The following is a 17,698-nucleotide window of genomic DNA, read 5'->3' on the forward strand; positions in this document are numbered from 1 at the left end:
TGTATTCCCCCCTCCCTTTCTGTGTATTAAAAACAACTAGACAGCAATCAGAGGTATTCATTTGATGCAACTTATTGAGGTGAACACACATCCATAGTATTTATTTAATATTTATTCCAGCTCATACAGAAGAAAATCCGAGTTTAGCCTTGTTGACCTTTGGAACCTTGTTCACTTGTGACATAGCTCACATTATTCAGACCTGGTATTACAGCTGATGAAATAGACCTATTCTAGAGCATTCAGAACTCAGTGAATTTGTTTGTCTTTCTTTTGCCCCAGATCTTTTGTCATTTTTGTTTGGATTTCTCAACTATTTAAAGTTTGAGTGCTTCCCAGTCTCTAAGCCAATTTCCAAATGCAGAAAAATAGAGTGGGTTTTTTCATTGTGGTTTTAATGTTAGCCAAGACCACCAGCTTGTGGTTTTGCTAAGAAAAGCGTAACTTATTTCATCTTGAGCTTAAATAATTCTGCTTTCCCATTTCCTACATCCCTTCACCTCAAGTCAGGCTCTGATTTTCCATGACTCAAGATCTTCATATTCCCCTCCCCCTCAAAAAAAAGACTTCAGTTTTATTAATGCATTAAAAATGCACACAGCAGCAATAAAATAGGAGGCAAAATCCTGTTCTTTTAAAAGGTTTGTCTGCTTACCAAATACTTTCTGTAAGAACAAACTAGAAAATGCAGGCAGATGCTTACTTCAGACAGAAATTGTCCTAATGCATGCAGCTACTTCCAGACTGGATTGTGGGCATCTGTCTGTGCTTGGAAATTTTCCCATTACTTCTCTAAAATAGAAAGAAAGTTCACCCTTTAAAGTTCCTAAAATAGAAAGAAAGTTCACCCTTTAAAGTTCCTTCATAAGAACATAGGCCCATCCAGTCCAACACTGTGTCACACAGTGGCCAAAAAAACAGGTGCTATCAGGAAGTCCATCAGTGGGGCCAGGACACTAGAAGCCCTCCCACTGTTGCCCGCCCCTCACCAAACACCAAGAATACAGAGCATCACTACCCCAGACAGAGAGTTCCAACAATACACTGTGGCTAATAGCCAGTGATGGACCTCTGCTCCATATGTTTATCCAATCCCCTCTTGAAGCTTGCTATGCTTGTTGCCACCACCACCTCCTGTGGCAGTGAATTCCATGTATTAACCACCCTTTAGGTGAAGAAGTACTTCAATTTTATCAGTTCTAGCTGCTCAACAATTTCATCAAGTGCCCATGAATTCTTGTATTGTGAGAAAGGGAGAAAAGTACTTCTTTCTCTACCTTCTCTGTCCCATGCATAATCTTGCAAACCTCTATCATGTCATTCTTCAGTCGACGTTTCTCCAAGCTAAAGAACTCCAAGTGTTTTAACTTTTCTTCATAGGGAAAGTGTTCCAACCCTGTAATCATTCTAGTTGCCCTTTTCTGCACTTTTCTCAGTGCTATAATATCTTTTTTGAGGTGTGGTGACTAGAATTGTACACTGTACTCCAAAGGCTGCACCATCAATTTATACAGGGCATTATGATACTTATGTTTTTGTCCTCAAGTAGTGGGTTTTGTTTGCCACATTCTGTCCTGAATAAAATAAAAGTACATGAAGTTGTTTTCTGCTGAGTCAGACCATAGCTTTGTCAAGGTCAGTATTGTCTGCTCTGACTTGCAGCAGCTTCTTGGGGCCTTTCACATCATTCACTATCTGATCCTCGTAAACAGATTGAACATGTAACCCTTTGTATGCAGACCAGATGCTCTGGTACTGTGAAGTGGCCCCACACCTTAAAAAGATAACAAGCCCTGCTGGATCAGACCAGTGGTCCATTTAGTCCAGCATCTGGTCTCACACAGTAGCCAAGCAGTTCCTCTGGTTGGCCAACAATGGGGCAAAGACGCGAAGGCCTTCCCCAGATGTTGCCTTCTGTCTCTGTGATCCAGAGGTTTAGTGCCTCTGAATGTGAAAGTTCCCCTCAGTCACCATGGCTAGTAGCCACTGGTAGACTTATCCTCCATGAATCTACCTAATTCCCTTTTAAAGCTGTTTATTCCTCTGTCCATTACTACATCCTCTGGCAGCAAATTTTAATCACTCTCTGTGTAAATTTTAATCATTTTAATCACTCTCTGTGTAAAGTAGTATTTCTTTTTGTCTGTTTTGAACCTACTGTCCATCAGATTCATTGGATACCCTTGAGTTTCAGTATTTTGGGAGAGGAAGAAAAAAAACTTGATCAAAATTGAAAGCTAATGTGTATCCCATACCTTAATTCAGTATTTGATAGTATAGTCCTGTAATTGATATGGCACAAGTTGAATTAGAACAGGACTGACTGGGGATATCATGCACTAAAATTGTTGTATGACTTGCCTGGAGATTGGAAGCAGTGGTTCCCTAAGAGAAAATGGCTGGTTTGGAGGGTGGAGTCTATGGCATTATATTCAGCTGAAACACCTTCCTTTACAGACAGAACCAAGCTTGGTTGCCTTGCAACAGCCTCTGTCTAGCAGCTTCCCCAATGGCCCAATCCTTGTCTGTCCTGGGGCGAGACTGAGCAGGGAGGGAGGGAGTGACAGGAAAGAGACGGCCACCATGGTCTCTAGGGAAATGCTCCCGGCGGGACCAGACCTTGCTGCCTAGTAACATTACCACCTTCATTCCCTGTCTCTACATCATTTCCCCAGCACCACTGCCTACTTTCTCTTCTGAATACCAGAGAGTAGGTAGGTGACAGCAGGCAGGAGAGAGAAGTGGACTTACTCTGTGGAATGCAATGGAACTTGAGTGGTGGTTAATGGGTTAGTGGGTGAGTAGGTGAGTTGTCCCTAGTACATTAGCGATTTTATTATAATAGAGAGATTCTTTTTCTTTCAATAGATGTGTGAATGGAAGGCAGGCTGAAAGACCATGCAATAATATACTCCGCATATAATATATGGGAAATATGCTAAAAGCTAATGAATTGGGAAATGCAAGCACATAATCGAAGGCAGGAAGCAATTTAAATAGTTCCTAGTGGAAACAGTACCATTAAGCTAGCTGTATCCACCCAGACAGAGCCACTGAAGTCTCCTATATCTCTGGTTGCTGAGGGCCCTATGATTAGGGGGAGTTCTGTGGAGGTGTGGCAGGGTGGGGGTCTGCAGGTAATAGCAAGGAAAATTCTCCTCTGATCCAAAGCTGGGGTCAGCATATCCTGAGGTGGGGCAGTTGCCGGGGCCCAAGGTTTCTGGTGGAATTCACTGCTATCATCTCTCTGCCCATGCACCTCCCTGATGCTTGTCTGTCTGCCATTCCCTGTTCCCTTCGTGAGCTAGTGCAGCAGGCAATGAAGATAGATGTGAGTGCCAATGCCAGGAAGATGCCCAGAAGGCAGGGGAGAGGGGATTCTGTTCGTTTGTTTATTCAATTTATACCCTGCCCTCCCCTCCAAGGCAGGCTCAGGGAGGGTGTGAGTAAGGGGCTAGTGGTGGGCCCTTGGCATTATCTTCTCAAGGCCCAGGACCCTGAAAAACCTGGAACTGGCCCTGATCAGTGTATCTTAGTTCCTTATAAACATCCTTAGAACTGGAATAAGGCAGCAAAAGAAGGAAAATCCATATGGATTGCTTTACTTCGCCAGCCGCTGTCTATATACCATATTGCTTCAAGCAAGAACAATGCATTACAGACAAAACTTACTTCCTTGGATGTAAACTAAAGCAGTGGTACCTTCTGAATAATGAATAAGATTAAACAGTGCAGTTATGCCCAGGAGGCATTTTTACGTTTATTCTTGAGACAGAGATACATTTCATATCCTATTCAGCAGTAATTGTTTGAATTGAGAATGGCAGGCATAGAAGTACATATATCGCATGCCTTGAACTCACGCTCTGAAGTATGCCTGTGTCCATCAGCATGGGATGTTGATATAGCTATAGAGACCTGTGGGTATATCCTGCTGACTTTCCTGTAACAGCAAAATTCACAAGCTTATTTCACATTTTAAATCATTTCCGGTGTTTGATAGAAGTTCATCGCTGGCCTTTTGCCCTGTTTCCACCACATGCACTTTCTGCTCAAATACTTTTGTTACTGTTTTCTCTCTGGGGTAAAGAAACTGCTGGGAAAAATTGTTTTTTTTCTCCCGGATTGCTTTGTGTGTCTCAACCAGAATACATTTTATGCCCACATAAAATAAAGTTCAGTTCCTTGTGCCCTCAGTGATAATGCTCAGAGGCTTTTTCATAGTATTCTATTCAGCTGCAGAAAAATGCCTCAGACATGGCCATCTTGTAGAGTTTTGGGCCCTTTTCTGAAGTGTGTGACTTGACTCACTTCCAAAAGTCACTTGAAGTTATTGCTTTGGTTGCATCTTTTGCAGTGTGCCTAATCTCTTCTTGTGGCATGTCATGATTGAAACTGAATAAACTGATTTGTTGGAAACTAACAGGGTAGACAATCTTACCTCTGAGTGGTCAGACAAAATTTTAATTTAAAAAAAATTACATCTTTCATTCCTTATATGTACATATGAAGCTGCCTTATACTGAATGAGATTGTTGGGCTATCATGGTCAATACTGTCCACTTAGACTGGCAGTTGCTCACCAGAGTGTCAGGCCAGGGTCTTTCACATCACCTGCAACTTGATCCTTTTAACTGAAGATGCTGGGGATTGAACGTAAGACCTTCTGCGTGCCAAGCAAATGCTGAACCACTGAGCCACAGCAGGCAATGAAGTGGATTATAATATTCTCCCCCTTCTCCATTTTATCCTCTCAACAGTCCTGTGAAATAAGTTAGGCACTGAGTATATAACTCACTGTAGGTCTCCCAGCAAGTTCTTTGCGAAGTGGGGATTTAAACTTGTGTTTCCGATATCATAATTCTAGCACTCTGATAAGCATTTCACCACAGTGGCTGTCATGATGACCTTGTCGGTCTTGTCCAGTTCTCAATCTGTGATGTGGTTTGGTTTCTTGACTCAGTCTAAACACATTCCAGCAGCAGTCAGGAAAAAGTTCTTATGTGTCCTGACAGTTGCTAGCTTTGGAAGCTCCACTTTGTAAATCATCCGATGCTGCAAATTTTGTTCCATGTGCTACTTGCACCCTATTTGCCTAAATTTGAATAAAATAACAGTGTTTCCCGAAAGGGAATGCTAAAATACAGTCTTTCCCCAAAGGAAATGCTAAGGAAGTTCGCTGTTCTGGCCAGCAGAAGATCTTGGCTTTGTTAGAGCACATTTGTGAGAATGGGATATAATTTTACATTTGTCAGAGGATCTGACATTGCATGGTTTCCTTGACCCTAGATAGGAAAGAAAACATTTGCTTTGCTTTTGTAGGCTTTTTGTTTCTAATTTAGATTATATGCCATTTCTTGTGTACCATTTTTAGCTTATATCCGCCTTTCCCCAAACACTTAGGTAGCATACATCCTGAACATAGCTTTGTTTGCTGAATTCTGCGCAGAGGAACCATTCCGTGTCTCCCCTGAATACATTCAAACCAACCATATATTAATTCAAACTGATTGTAACGTGTCAGGCAGAAGAGTGCTTTGAGGGATTATTTTTAGCTTCACTAAGCAAGGTGCTCCTCATCTATACTCCTTCAGCACTAAGAGTTTGGGGCTGAATCTTGGTAAGTGCTGAAATTACGTTTGACATTTGGAGTCAATGTGTGTAGTTAGGAGCTCTCTGTTAAATTTGTGTAACCTACAAATGTCAGCTATTACCTTCTGTTACCCAGGATTCTCAGAGGAAAGATCTGGAGTAGACTTTAGGGTGGCACACTGCTTCCTCCTATAGAAAAGAGTGCAGAGGAGAGAATATGCAAGGTTTTGTGTGTACATGCCATCCAAAATGAACTTCATTAAGAGGCTAGACTTAACACTACAATAGGATTCCGAGTAGACCTTCCTTTTCCCCGTTGTATGCCCTTGTGTCAAGGTGTAGATGGATGAATGTTTTTCAGAAGCATTGCTGCTCATAGTATGTAGAGGATGTACAGTTTGTTGATTTTTGTTTCAAAAAAATTTCCAACACATTTGATATGAACTGTATAGGATAGTAGAAATATTCTTACATACTCTGATAGCGATGTCTGTCCCAGACTCCTTTCAGTCATCACTAACTCAAACATATGCAAACAAGTTTAAGGTGCACAGATATCCAAGAGCAAGTGCTTGTGGTTGGGGACAACTGAAGCAAAAGGCAGTCGTAAAAGACCACAACGGGGACCTGCAGAATATACATAAAAGAAACTGTTTTTGTATTTCATCAGTGTATCTGCAATATAGCTAAATTATTGGCTGCTCAGAGCCTTATGGCGAACAACAGATCGGATTGCTTGTTATGCAATTATTGTTCTCTGAGCTACAGAAAGGAAATCAGGCCTCCTTAGTGCATGCAGCTTATTATTTTTGGATGCTATTTAAGAGACCGCTGATAGTTTGCTTTAGACATCCTTTTCTGCTTTAAAAACAATGCCAAGGTTAAATGCTTCTCTCAGGAAATTAAAAAAAATCCTGTTTTACCCAAAGACTATGGAATAATTACTTCCAAAGAATTAGCCATGTGTTGCTATAGAAATGACAGATACCAGAAACGGTCTTTAGATCATGAGCAGCGGCTACATACAGTGTAGAGGACATGCATATAATTGCATAGAAGCAGACATGACATAGTGCGGAAAGCAAAGGATCTGCTTTGATCTGCTTGCATTTTTTTATTGCAGCATGTCTGGAAAAGGGTAAGAGCAAGGAATGCAGACATTTCAGTTAGTTTTATTGCTGAGCAGAATTTTTTTTAAAAAACGTGCAGTTGCATAATAATTGATTATAGCTGGGCCATCTGCCAAAGACAGACACAGAGGCTTGATTCGGATGTCACTTCAAAATATGGTTAAGTCAGTCTGAATTGGCATACTTTGGCTTGTGATTGGCTGGCAAACAAGAGATGGACACCTTGTATCAAAATGGATCGGAAGTGATGCTTGAATTGCAATAACCATAATTATGGTAGTCGCTTTATCTCCATAGTGTGCTCCATCATAGAGAAAGGAATGAATGTATGGATTTAATCAGCTCAGTGCTGAGCAGCGGGAAAGAAAATGGAAGTCCTCTTTGTTTATTGTTCTGGCTTGAGTTTCAAGTTACAGCTAGCACAAACCATGGTTTAACATGTCCTCTAAATTGAGGTAGTCAGTGCAGAATACTACCACATAGAACCCAGCCTTCGGGAAAAGAGAACTGGAGGCAGGTAGTTTATCTTAGCAAAAGGTAGATGTGTCTAAGGCTGCGGTCAGACAACAGACTTAGCCTGATCTGGCCCTACCTCTAATTAATCAATTTTTGTTGTAATAATGGACAGTTTTGTGTTATAATATTTTATTGGAGTTTTTAATACAGATTATAAAGGGGGGAAGGGAATAGATTAATACCTACACACAAAAGAAGAAGCTACTACAGTTATAAAAGATGGAATTAATATCTGATTTTCTCTGTTACCAGAATCCATACATTTACTCATTACAACCTTAATCTTAAATCAGACCAAGGGAAATTCATCACCTTTCTGTACAAGCATATTATCCTTGCTTTTACTCTTCAAATTTATAAATCATCAATTCATTTTGTTCCTTTTCATGCAAGAAGTCTATAAAGGGTTTCCATGTATGTTTAAAATTAAGTAAAGTCCTATCTTTTATCAAAGATGCACATTTGGTCATCTCTTCAAATTCCATCAACTTGACCAACCATTCATCCGTTGTAGGTATGCACACAGTTTTCAAGTTCTGAGCACATAACAGTCTTGCTGCTGCTGTTGTGTAACTGAGAGTAACCTGCTTCAGTGCACTGACTCCAAGGCTGATCAGATTACTGCTGTGTGGCAACCACAGAGTGGACAGTCAGACAGCTTTTCCCCCATCATTTGTCTTCTGAGGGTGCACATAAGTGCTTATGGGAAGCAGCACTTCAAACTCTTGGTAGGATGGCGGTGGCTGGTGGCCAATAGGATCACTGGAAGAGGCTGCTGGGAAGGGAACAACAATGACTTCAGATCAAAGTGCTTGTCTGACCGCAGCCTAAGGTTTATCAAAACCAATTGGACTTAACACCACTAATTATCTACATCCCATTGTTTTCTGTGGGAGCTATGTATTCTTGTCTGGTAGGACAGAAGACTAAGCAAACCTTTCTTCAGTCTTGCTATCTTACTTCCAATTCCAATAACCTTTAATGACATAACTGTAACTTACTTTATATCTTGTTATTTTAATGCTTTTTTAACTTGAAGAGAGGAAGACCCTCTGCCAGTTGGGTATTATCCTACCCACAATCCCCAGAGGCAGGAAGTACATTGTTCTTGTGTTTCCATTGGGGAGGGAATGCCCACCATCCTCCTGTCTCTGAGAGCAAGGCAAGAGAAGAGCTCTGTGTTACTTCATTGAGCTCCTAGGTTTTGTCTTTCTTTATGTGCTTGCTCTTCAAGAGAAAGAGGGAGAAAGAGGGTGCTTCTTTTCTACTTTCACTTTCTGTTCCTCTAAGCCCTCTGCTCAGCCACCACAGTGGCCTCCCTGTAAGATGCTGCAGGGAGAAACAGAGGCAGGTATCCCCTAGGAAAGGAAAGGTCCCCTGTGCAAGCACCAGTCGTTTCCGACTCTGGAGTGACGTTGCTTTCACAATGTTTTCATGGCAGACTTTTTACGGGGTGGTTTGCCATTGCCTTTCCCAGTCATCTACACTTCCCCCCCACCCCCAGCAAGCTGGGTTCTCATTTTACCGACCTTGGAAGGATGGAAGGCTGAGTCAACCTTGAGCCGGCTACCTGAAAACCCAGCTTCCACCGGGGATCAAACTCAGGTCGTGAGCAGAGCTTAGGACTGCAGTACTGCAGCTTTAACACTCTGCGCCACGGGGCTCCTAGGTTTGCCCTAACAGCAAGGCAAAAGGGCCTGTGGTGCTTCCCATCCGTCAGCAACAGCTACACAAGAGCAACCATGAAGACTCTGATATGGGTGGCAGCAGATAATTGCATATTGGTGAGGAAACTCAAATGCACCTCAAGAAGGCCCATGAGCTGCATGGGGACTTTCCATCTTGCAGGCCCTGCAGGGTCCAAATTTCAACCAGCAAAGAGTTCCACCAGGTAAGAGCCAGGGCTGAAAACGCCCTGGCTCTGGTTGAGAACAACCAGACACTATTTGGGCCAGGGATCACCAGTAGGTTGTTATCACTAGAGTATAATGCTATTTGGGAGATGTACCAGGAGAGGCAGTCCTGGAGGTATGCTGGTCCCAGACCATTTAGGGCTTTAATGTTAATGTGTTTTTTTAAAGGGGATCACTTGAACCTCCAAAGAACTTGGACCTCTGGGGGAGATCATCTTTCCAGTTTATAATTTTTGTAGCTTTTTGAGCCAGTTTGGTGTAGTGGTTAAGTGCGCTGACTCTTATCTCGGAAAACCAGGTTTGATTCCCCACTTCTCCACTTGCAGCTGCTAGAATGGCCTTGGATCAGCCATAGCCCTTGAAAGGGCAGCTTCTGTGAAAGCTCTCTCAGTCTCACCTACCTCATAGGGTGTTTGTTGTGGGGGAGGAAGGTGTAAAGGAGATTGTGAGCCACTCTGAGATTCAGAGTGAAGGGCGGGGTGTAAATCCAATATCTTTTTCTTCTTCTTTCTACCTTCTATTACTTTTGTTAGTGAGTGCCATTTCCCACAGAGCTATAGCTCATTTTGGATAAGGCACTCTCCATGATGAGCCACATTAGCTATGAGGATACTGGCCACTTCCTATCCACTAGAGACAGAAAGAATAACCTGTGTCCTGCCTACAAGAATTGTGGGTAGGAGAATACCCAGAGTGTCATCCTTCTCCTTGGCCTCAAGTAAGAGGAACCTTCCCAGTAAGTGCAGTGTTCCATTTCATTTGTTTGTTTTTGAAACATCTATGGCTTCTTTTCTGCAGTTCAAATCAAGTTGCAATATAAGAATGATATGGTTAACAGAAGTCTTGTGGAACATTAAGAAGTAACTGATTTCTATGGGAGCATAAGCTTTCATGAATTAGAGCCCACATGGGCTGTAGACTGCAAAAATGTCTGCTATGATTAAAAAAAAAAAGATTTCAGTTTTTAAAGTGCCGCAAGATTCCTGTTTCTTTTTGCCACAACAGATGAACATGCTCTTACCTCTGGAAAAGGCAGAAATAACATTTACTTAAAAATGATAAAACAAACAACAAATCCAAGACTTAAAATATCAGCATCAAATTGCTCGTTGAATTATATCTGTTACTTAGCTGGCAACAAATATATGTGTGTGAACTTTTGCAAGTAGCAGTAAAACATCTATTGAAAAGAACGAAGATTTAATACTTGTGGATAAAAATTACAAATCATCTGAGTATTCTCATATAAAATTAGTTCAATTTCTGACTATATTATACCTCTGGGGTTAAGCCCCTTTTTAGTTGGAATTACCAGAGTTAAGCTGGAGACTTGCAAAATGGATGCTACCATTAAGCTGCGCTTCTATAGATTTAGATTCAAATCAAAATACCGTAATGTGAATTATGAGTCTGGGTGTAAAGAACTGTAACATTTGAATTTGGATAGGAAAGAACTGTAGGCTTAAAAAAACACACCTTTGCATATATATTCTTCTGTTTTCCATTAGAAAAAGAACCAGCAGGTTCTATAAAGTAGTAATTTTCAGAATAATGTCTCTTGAGTTCTTTCTGCAATTCCTTTTTTTAAAAAATAAAAGGCAGTATAGGGAGCAAAAACAAAGAAACTACCTGTGTGTGTAATTTGCTTTCCCTCCTCCTTCAGATGCAATTAGCATTACTAAGTACAGAAAAGAGATGCGTTCCTTCATTCAGTATTAGACAGGTAATTTGCACGTACAATCGAGAAGTAGACTAAAATGACAGCAGTGACAAAGGAGAAAAATACAAAGTTCAGCTTAGATTTTAGTAATAAATAAGGGAAGGAATTTTTTTCCTAGGAAAAATCATATAGATTGCATGTCCAAACCACATGTGTGTGGGTCATCCATTGTTATCAGCATCCTAAAAGACCCTGCATTTGTTCCTTCTTGCCAAACCACAGTGTTCTTGCTAACACATAGTAGCAGGTAAAGGTATCCAACTGGCCACAGACCATCCAAAGAAAAACAACCACATGCAGAGAATGGGAAAGAAAGTAACAAAGAGATGGCCTGGGACCATGTATGCTTATTTCTTATGTTGCCTAGTAACTTCAAAACAATGGTTAGATCCCCTGGGAATTTGAGAGGGAAAGCCTCTAAGCTTGAACTTTTGAAACCTGCTGTGTTCTCCTGTGATAACCTTCTACTCTAAACAAATGCATGCCCTGTGAAGAAAGCTTTTTTCTTGCTGATCAAGCAAAATAATGTCTACCAACCTTCTGATGATAAATATAACTCTTAATAAAAACATTTGGCACAATACCAAATTAATTATTTGTTTTAATCTTGTTTTAAATGGCAGTTAAAGAGAAATGAAACTGACCATAATTTTAATTCTGCACAAGGAAGATGACTTGAAGCTCTGGAAAAAGGAATAAACTTCTCTAATTAAGCATGCAACAGCTTTATTTTCATTCCTTTAGGCTTGAGCATCTTTACTGGAAATTTATTTACTTACTTGCTTACTTTAAAGTCCACCTTTCTCACAGACTTTAAATGAAGTAAGTGAATAAATCACAGATTGAGAGTCGTTTCAGTGTAGTGGTTAAGAACAGCGGTCTCTAATCTGGAGAATTGGGTTTGATTCCCCACTCCTCTACATGCAGCCAGCTGGGTGACCTTTGACTCAGTCACAGTTCTTTCAGAACTCTCTCAGCTACCTCACAGGGTGTCTGTTGTGGAGAGATAAATGGAAGCTACTCTGAGGGAAGGGTGAGGTATAAATCCAACTCTCCTCTTCCTCCTCACAGAGGCTCAAAGCAGATTACAACATTACAAACAATACAGTGAGAGCTAGAGAGCCAGTTTGGTGTAGTGGTTAAGTGCACAGACTCTTATCAGGAAGAACTGGCTTTGATTCTCCACTTCTCCACTTGCAGCTGCTGGAATGGCCTTGGGTCAGCCATAGATCACACAGAATTGTCCTTGAAAGGGCAGCTTCTGGGAGAGCTCTCCCAGCCCCTACCTACCTTGCAAGGGAAGAGGGTAAAGGAGACTGTGAGCCACTCTGAAATTCAAAGTGAAGGGCGGGATACAAATCCAGTATCTTCTTTGTAATACATACAATCAACAATAAAATAAAACTGGATCACAAAATTAAAGAAATGATGCAAGTGTATAAGTGTTAAAGAAATGATGCAGGTGTTTTGCAACTGAGCAAAACAGTTGAAAGCTGAAATAAAAAGAGAAAGCTAATGACAGGAGCAGAGGCTAGCTTTGCAAGATTTTGCACCTTTCTAACTCCCCCCCTTTTACCTTGTCAAAGAGCCTGTCTTATTTTATTTACTTCTCATTGTTGTCTGTCATCAAAGTCATCGGTAGCCATCAAAAAGTAAGGGGTGATATGGTCTTCACAAGTCTCTATCACCTTGGAAGGTAACAGGGTGAATCACCAGCTCTTCATCAACATGTTCTGCATGCAGATAGCCGTTGGCATGTTAGCTTCTCACTTGCAGGATTTTCAAAGGATAGCAGTTCCACCAGAAATTCATAATGCATTCTGCAGTGGTAAAGTCGCATGGAGGGCTATACCATCTATTCCTTTTTCTCCTTGCAAGTGTTTAAACTGGCTGTAGAATATGTAAGGCTTTAAAATCCCTATTTGTAAGATTTCATGCTATTGTAAGATTTCATGATGAAGTCTAATGAATAAACCAAGAATACTGGCTTAGCTGTTATCAGCTGTTTGCTTTTATTAATTTCCCCCAAACATTAAGTAATTAGATCATTTTTGTTGTAGGAAACCCAGTGTTGTACTTTGTGACTTTTTTTACTACATCAGGTTGGTTCATCCAATCATTGTTTGTCTATTGAAAAATTGCTACTAAATTATTATTTTTTTTTTTAAGTTTATTACACCCAAGTGCAAATACAGTACAACAAATAAAAACACAAATACATACCAATACATGTAATACACACCCAATCTTCCTCCACCCCACAAACATACTCCCAAACATCCCGGGTACGAACAGAGATTCATTTATAATGTCCTATTGTTCCCATATTAATCCTTTACTTTTTACCCAACAATATATTGGTTCCCAAGTCTCTTTACATTTTTGAAAGTTGCCTTCACGTAACCTTGTCGTCATTAGGTCCGACTCCACCGCCTCCATAAGTTTGACAATAAATTCTTCTCTAGAAGGAATTTGAGGCGTCTTCCAATATTTAGCAAATAATAATCTAGCAACAGTCACAATATACATTAATACCTTAATCGTTTTTGGTGGAAGATTCTCTCTACAGATATTTAAAAGAAATAGTTCAGGGGAGTGACGAATCTTAATTTTTAGAATCTTTTGGATCCACATATTAATTGACACCCAATATTTTTTGGCAATCTCACAGTTCCACCAAATGTGAAATAATGAACCTTTAGTCTTTTTACATTTCCAACATTTGTTGGAGTAGCTGGGATATATTTTCGCTAGTCGGTCTGGTGTTAAATACCAGCGGTAAATCATTTTGTATATATTTTCCTTAAACAAAGCCGACGTAGTTAATTTTATGTTCCGTTTCCATATTTGTTCCCAGTCTTCCAAGTTAATATTAAACCCAAAGTCTCTTAACCACTTTATCCAAGATTCCTTGACTACCTCTCCCTGCATTTTCTCCCGTAGTAACCATTCATAGATTTTGGAGACTAGTTTCTGGTTTGTCAGAATAATTTGGTCAAGATCGTTTAGTTTCTTAGTAAACCCTTTTTCTCTATCTTTTTGATAACTTACTTGTATTTGACATTTCAGCCACCAATCTAATTGGGTCATTTCTTCCGATTTCAAGTTGTTCTGTTCATCTAATAGATTTTGATAGTCATTTAGGTTATTCCAATCATAAAGATTGGGATGAGTGTGAGCCTCCACTGGTGATAACCACAGTGGGGTATAGGAATAGAACTTTCTAATATCCATCCAAGCCCTAAAGAGGGATTTCCTTATTTCGTGTCTCCAAAATAGACTATTTGGTGGGGGGTTTTGGTACCAAAGATATCCATGCCACCCTCTCCCCAAACCTGCCCCCTCCATGATCAACATTCTTTTATTTCTCAATGTAAACCACTCTATTAGCCAAGCTATACGACTAGCCTTGTGGTACAAGTTCCATTCTGGCAAGGCCAGCCCACCTCTCAATTTACTGTCCTGCAATACTTTAAGCCTGATTCTGGGTTTTTTGTTCTGCCATATGAATGATAGGATTATTTTGTTCAATTGTTGGAAAAATTTCTTCGGAAGCATGATAGGAATCATCTGGAAGAGAAATAATACTCTTGGCAACACATTCATTTTAATAGTTGCAATCCTGCCCAGAAGAGAGATATGCAAATCTTGCCATCTGTTTAAATCCTCTTGAATTTCTTTTATTAGTTTCTCATAATTGTCCCGGTACAGGTCTTTAAGTTCACTGGTCATTTGAATTCCTAAATATCTCACTTTTTTCCCATATGCGAATTCTGATTTAACTTCAAATTGGTCAATTTGCTCTTTATTCATATTTTTTGTAAAAAATTTCGTCTTCTGCGCGTTAATTTTGAGTCCCGATACATGTCCATATTGTTTTAATGATTCTTTCAGTTCTTCAATAGATGCATTGGGGTCCTCTAGAATACACAGCAAATCATCTGCGAAGGCTTGGATCTTCAGCTCTTCTCCCCTAATTTTAGTACCTCTTATTTGATCTTCATTCCTTATTCTTTGTGCTAACAGTTCTAGTGTTAATATAAATAATAATGGCGATAAGGGGCAGCCTTGTCTTGTACCCTGTGCTATCGCAATTAAGTCTGTTTTAGTATTATTAAAGCTAATCCTTGCATTTTGTTCTGTGTATATAGTTTCCACCAGTCCACGGAAATTCCCTCCACAACCTACTGCCTCCAATGATTTCAGTATAAAATTCCAATTAACATTGTCAATGGCTTTTTCCGCGTCTACAAATATTAAAGCCACCTGCTTCTCAGGATGTTCCTTGTAGAATTCAAGAATGTTCATTAAAAATCTCACATTCTGTTTCATTTGTCTACCTGGCACAAAGCCCGTTTGGTCTTCATGGACAACCGCACTTATAACTTTTTTAAGTCTGTTTGCCAGCACCGTAGCAAAAACTTTGTAATCACTGTTTAGCAACGAAATGGGTCTATAATTCTTTACTTCCACTGGGTCTGTACCTTCTTTGTGTATCAAGGTAATAAGTGCTTCCTTCCAAGATGCTGGTATTCCACCGTTCTTTTGTACCTCATCAATTACGTTTTTATACGGGATGAGCAGTTCTTCTTCAAACACTTTATAAAATTCAATGGGGAGACCATCCGGTCCTGGTACTTTATTCGTCTTTTGTTGGCTAATCGCTTCTCCAATCTCATGCATGGTTATTGGTGCTTCTAATTTTTCTTTTTGTTCTTGCGTCAACTGTTTTAATTTAGTCTTTGCAATGTAATCTTCTTGTAGCTGATTAGGGATTTCTTGACCTTTATATAATTTTTGATAAAAGCTTTGAATTATTATTTTCATCTGGCTGGTTTGTGTTGTCTCTTTTCCTTCTTCATCTTTAAGCGATTTTATGATTTTTTTGCTTCTTTCCTTTTTTAGTTTGTATGCTAGCCATCGGCTGGCTTTGTTTGCACTTTCAAAGTGAGTTTGTCTCATCCATTTCATCTTCTTTTCTACTTCTTCCATTAGTATTAGGTTAATTTGGTGTTGAATAGCTGAGATCTTTAATCTTATTTCTTCTATATTCTTTATCTTTAACTGCTTCTCTTGTTCACTTAATTTTTGAACCAAATCCTTATAGGTCTTCAAACGTTCTCTTTTCCTCCCTGCTGTATACTTTATTGCAATCCCACGAAAAAAGGCCTTGAATGTATCCCAAATGATGTGCATACTGGTATCTTTAGTTAGGTTGTGCTGGAAGAATTCCTTTATTTCTTTCTTAGTTGACTCCAAAAACTTTGTTTCCTTAAGAATTTGCAAATTAAGCGTCCACCGTGAGCTTTTCACTGTGCCTATTAGATTAATCTGGATCGGATTATGATCAGCATATGTACTAGGTAAAATATCTGCTTGTTGAACTGATAACATTAAGTCAGCCGCCAACCAACACATGTCAATTCTCGACCAGCACCTGTGAGCAGAAGAATAATAAGTATAGTCCTTGGTTGCAGGATTCTTTGTTCTCCACACGTCTACTAGATTAAACTCATCAGCTAGTTTTAAGAACTCTTTAGGTAAACTACATCTCAGTTTCCTTTTTTTTTGTTCTTCAAATTTTTTGTCTTTTTCTATGTCGAAGACCGCGTTGTAGTCACCTATAATACAACAATTCTTAAGTTCAAATTCCGTCAATTTTTTATGCAGAGTTTTGTAAAATTTTGCGAGGTCGAAATAAAGTAGAAGAGGGTGCTGTGCAGAAGCTGTGGAAAGAAGGAGTTAAGACAAGGACCCGAACTAAAAAAACTCAGGAAACATATTCTGATAGTATTGATTTATTAAAATGAATACCAGGTCTGGAATGCAGATCACCTCAGTTAACGTGAACGGCTTGAATGACCCAAGAAAAAGAAGAAGGATATTTCAGCAACTTAGAAAAACATCATCTTCAATAATTTGTCTGCAGGAGACGCATATTCAAGAAAAAGATATAAAATATCTACGAAATGAAAAATTAGGCACGCTCTATCACTCATCTGACCCAGAAAGGAAAAAAAGGGGGGTAGCAATATATGTATCTAAGTCTATCCAATCTAGCTGTTTATACTCGGATAAGAAGGGAAGAATAGTGATGGTAGAGATAGAACACTGTGGAAAGAAATTGATATTAGTTAACATCTATGCCCCCAATGAAAACCTCGCAAAATTGCTACTAAATTATCTGTCAGTTCAGGCAGTAATGCTCATTCTGATGAAAAGTGGAAGATAGAATGGAGAGAGAGAGAGAGGCCATGAAAGGTATTAAGACAAAAAACCACAACTCCTTACTTGTACGAGTTCAGATGTGTCTACTATTCCTAGTACTCTGAATAGTTTCAGCTGTCCTGTGTATCAGGCAGGGCCCAGCTCTGTTGCCTGATATCCTTTTAAGTAAGCAGTCTGCATGCATGACAGAAGATCTACCACATAGCTATGACTTCTCCTGTTAAGCACAACACACCTGTGATTTCAACCCTTATGTGGAGAACGAGATGAATTTCTAGTTCGCCGCATTCGTGACTGCCACCTCACTGCATGCCCTACTACTAAAGGGGGACACCTGCTGGCTCCCAGCTTGAAGGAAAGTGGATTTTGAACCCATACTCTCCCAGCAACTAAAAGCATATGTGCTAATTTTAGGGGAGTTTTCAGAATCCTAATATAAGCCCCTTGATCCTTTCCTGAGTTCTGTCTGGGAGAGAAAAAGATTCACTCAAGGCTTTAGGCTACCAGAGCATGCCTTTTTGATAAAATGATCATCCTGATGCTAGCAAGAAAATATTAAATTGGCATACAGAACAAGATTCAACGTTCTTTTATGAGAT

General features: G+C 39.8%; 1 protein-coding gene across 4 annotated transcripts in view; it reads left to right on the forward strand.

The window, feature by feature from the left end:
* FAM171A1 (family with sequence similarity 171 member A1) overlaps positions 1-17,698 on the forward strand; it is a 107,475-nt gene that overhangs the window by 76,248 nt on the left and 13,529 nt on the right. The window lies entirely within an intron of this gene.

This window comes from Heteronotia binoei, chromosome 10 (genome assembly GCF_032191835.1).
Source record: "Heteronotia binoei isolate CCM8104 ecotype False Entrance Well chromosome 10, APGP_CSIRO_Hbin_v1, whole genome shotgun sequence".
NCBI lineage: Eukaryota > Metazoa > Chordata > Lepidosauria > Squamata > Gekkonidae > Heteronotia > Heteronotia binoei.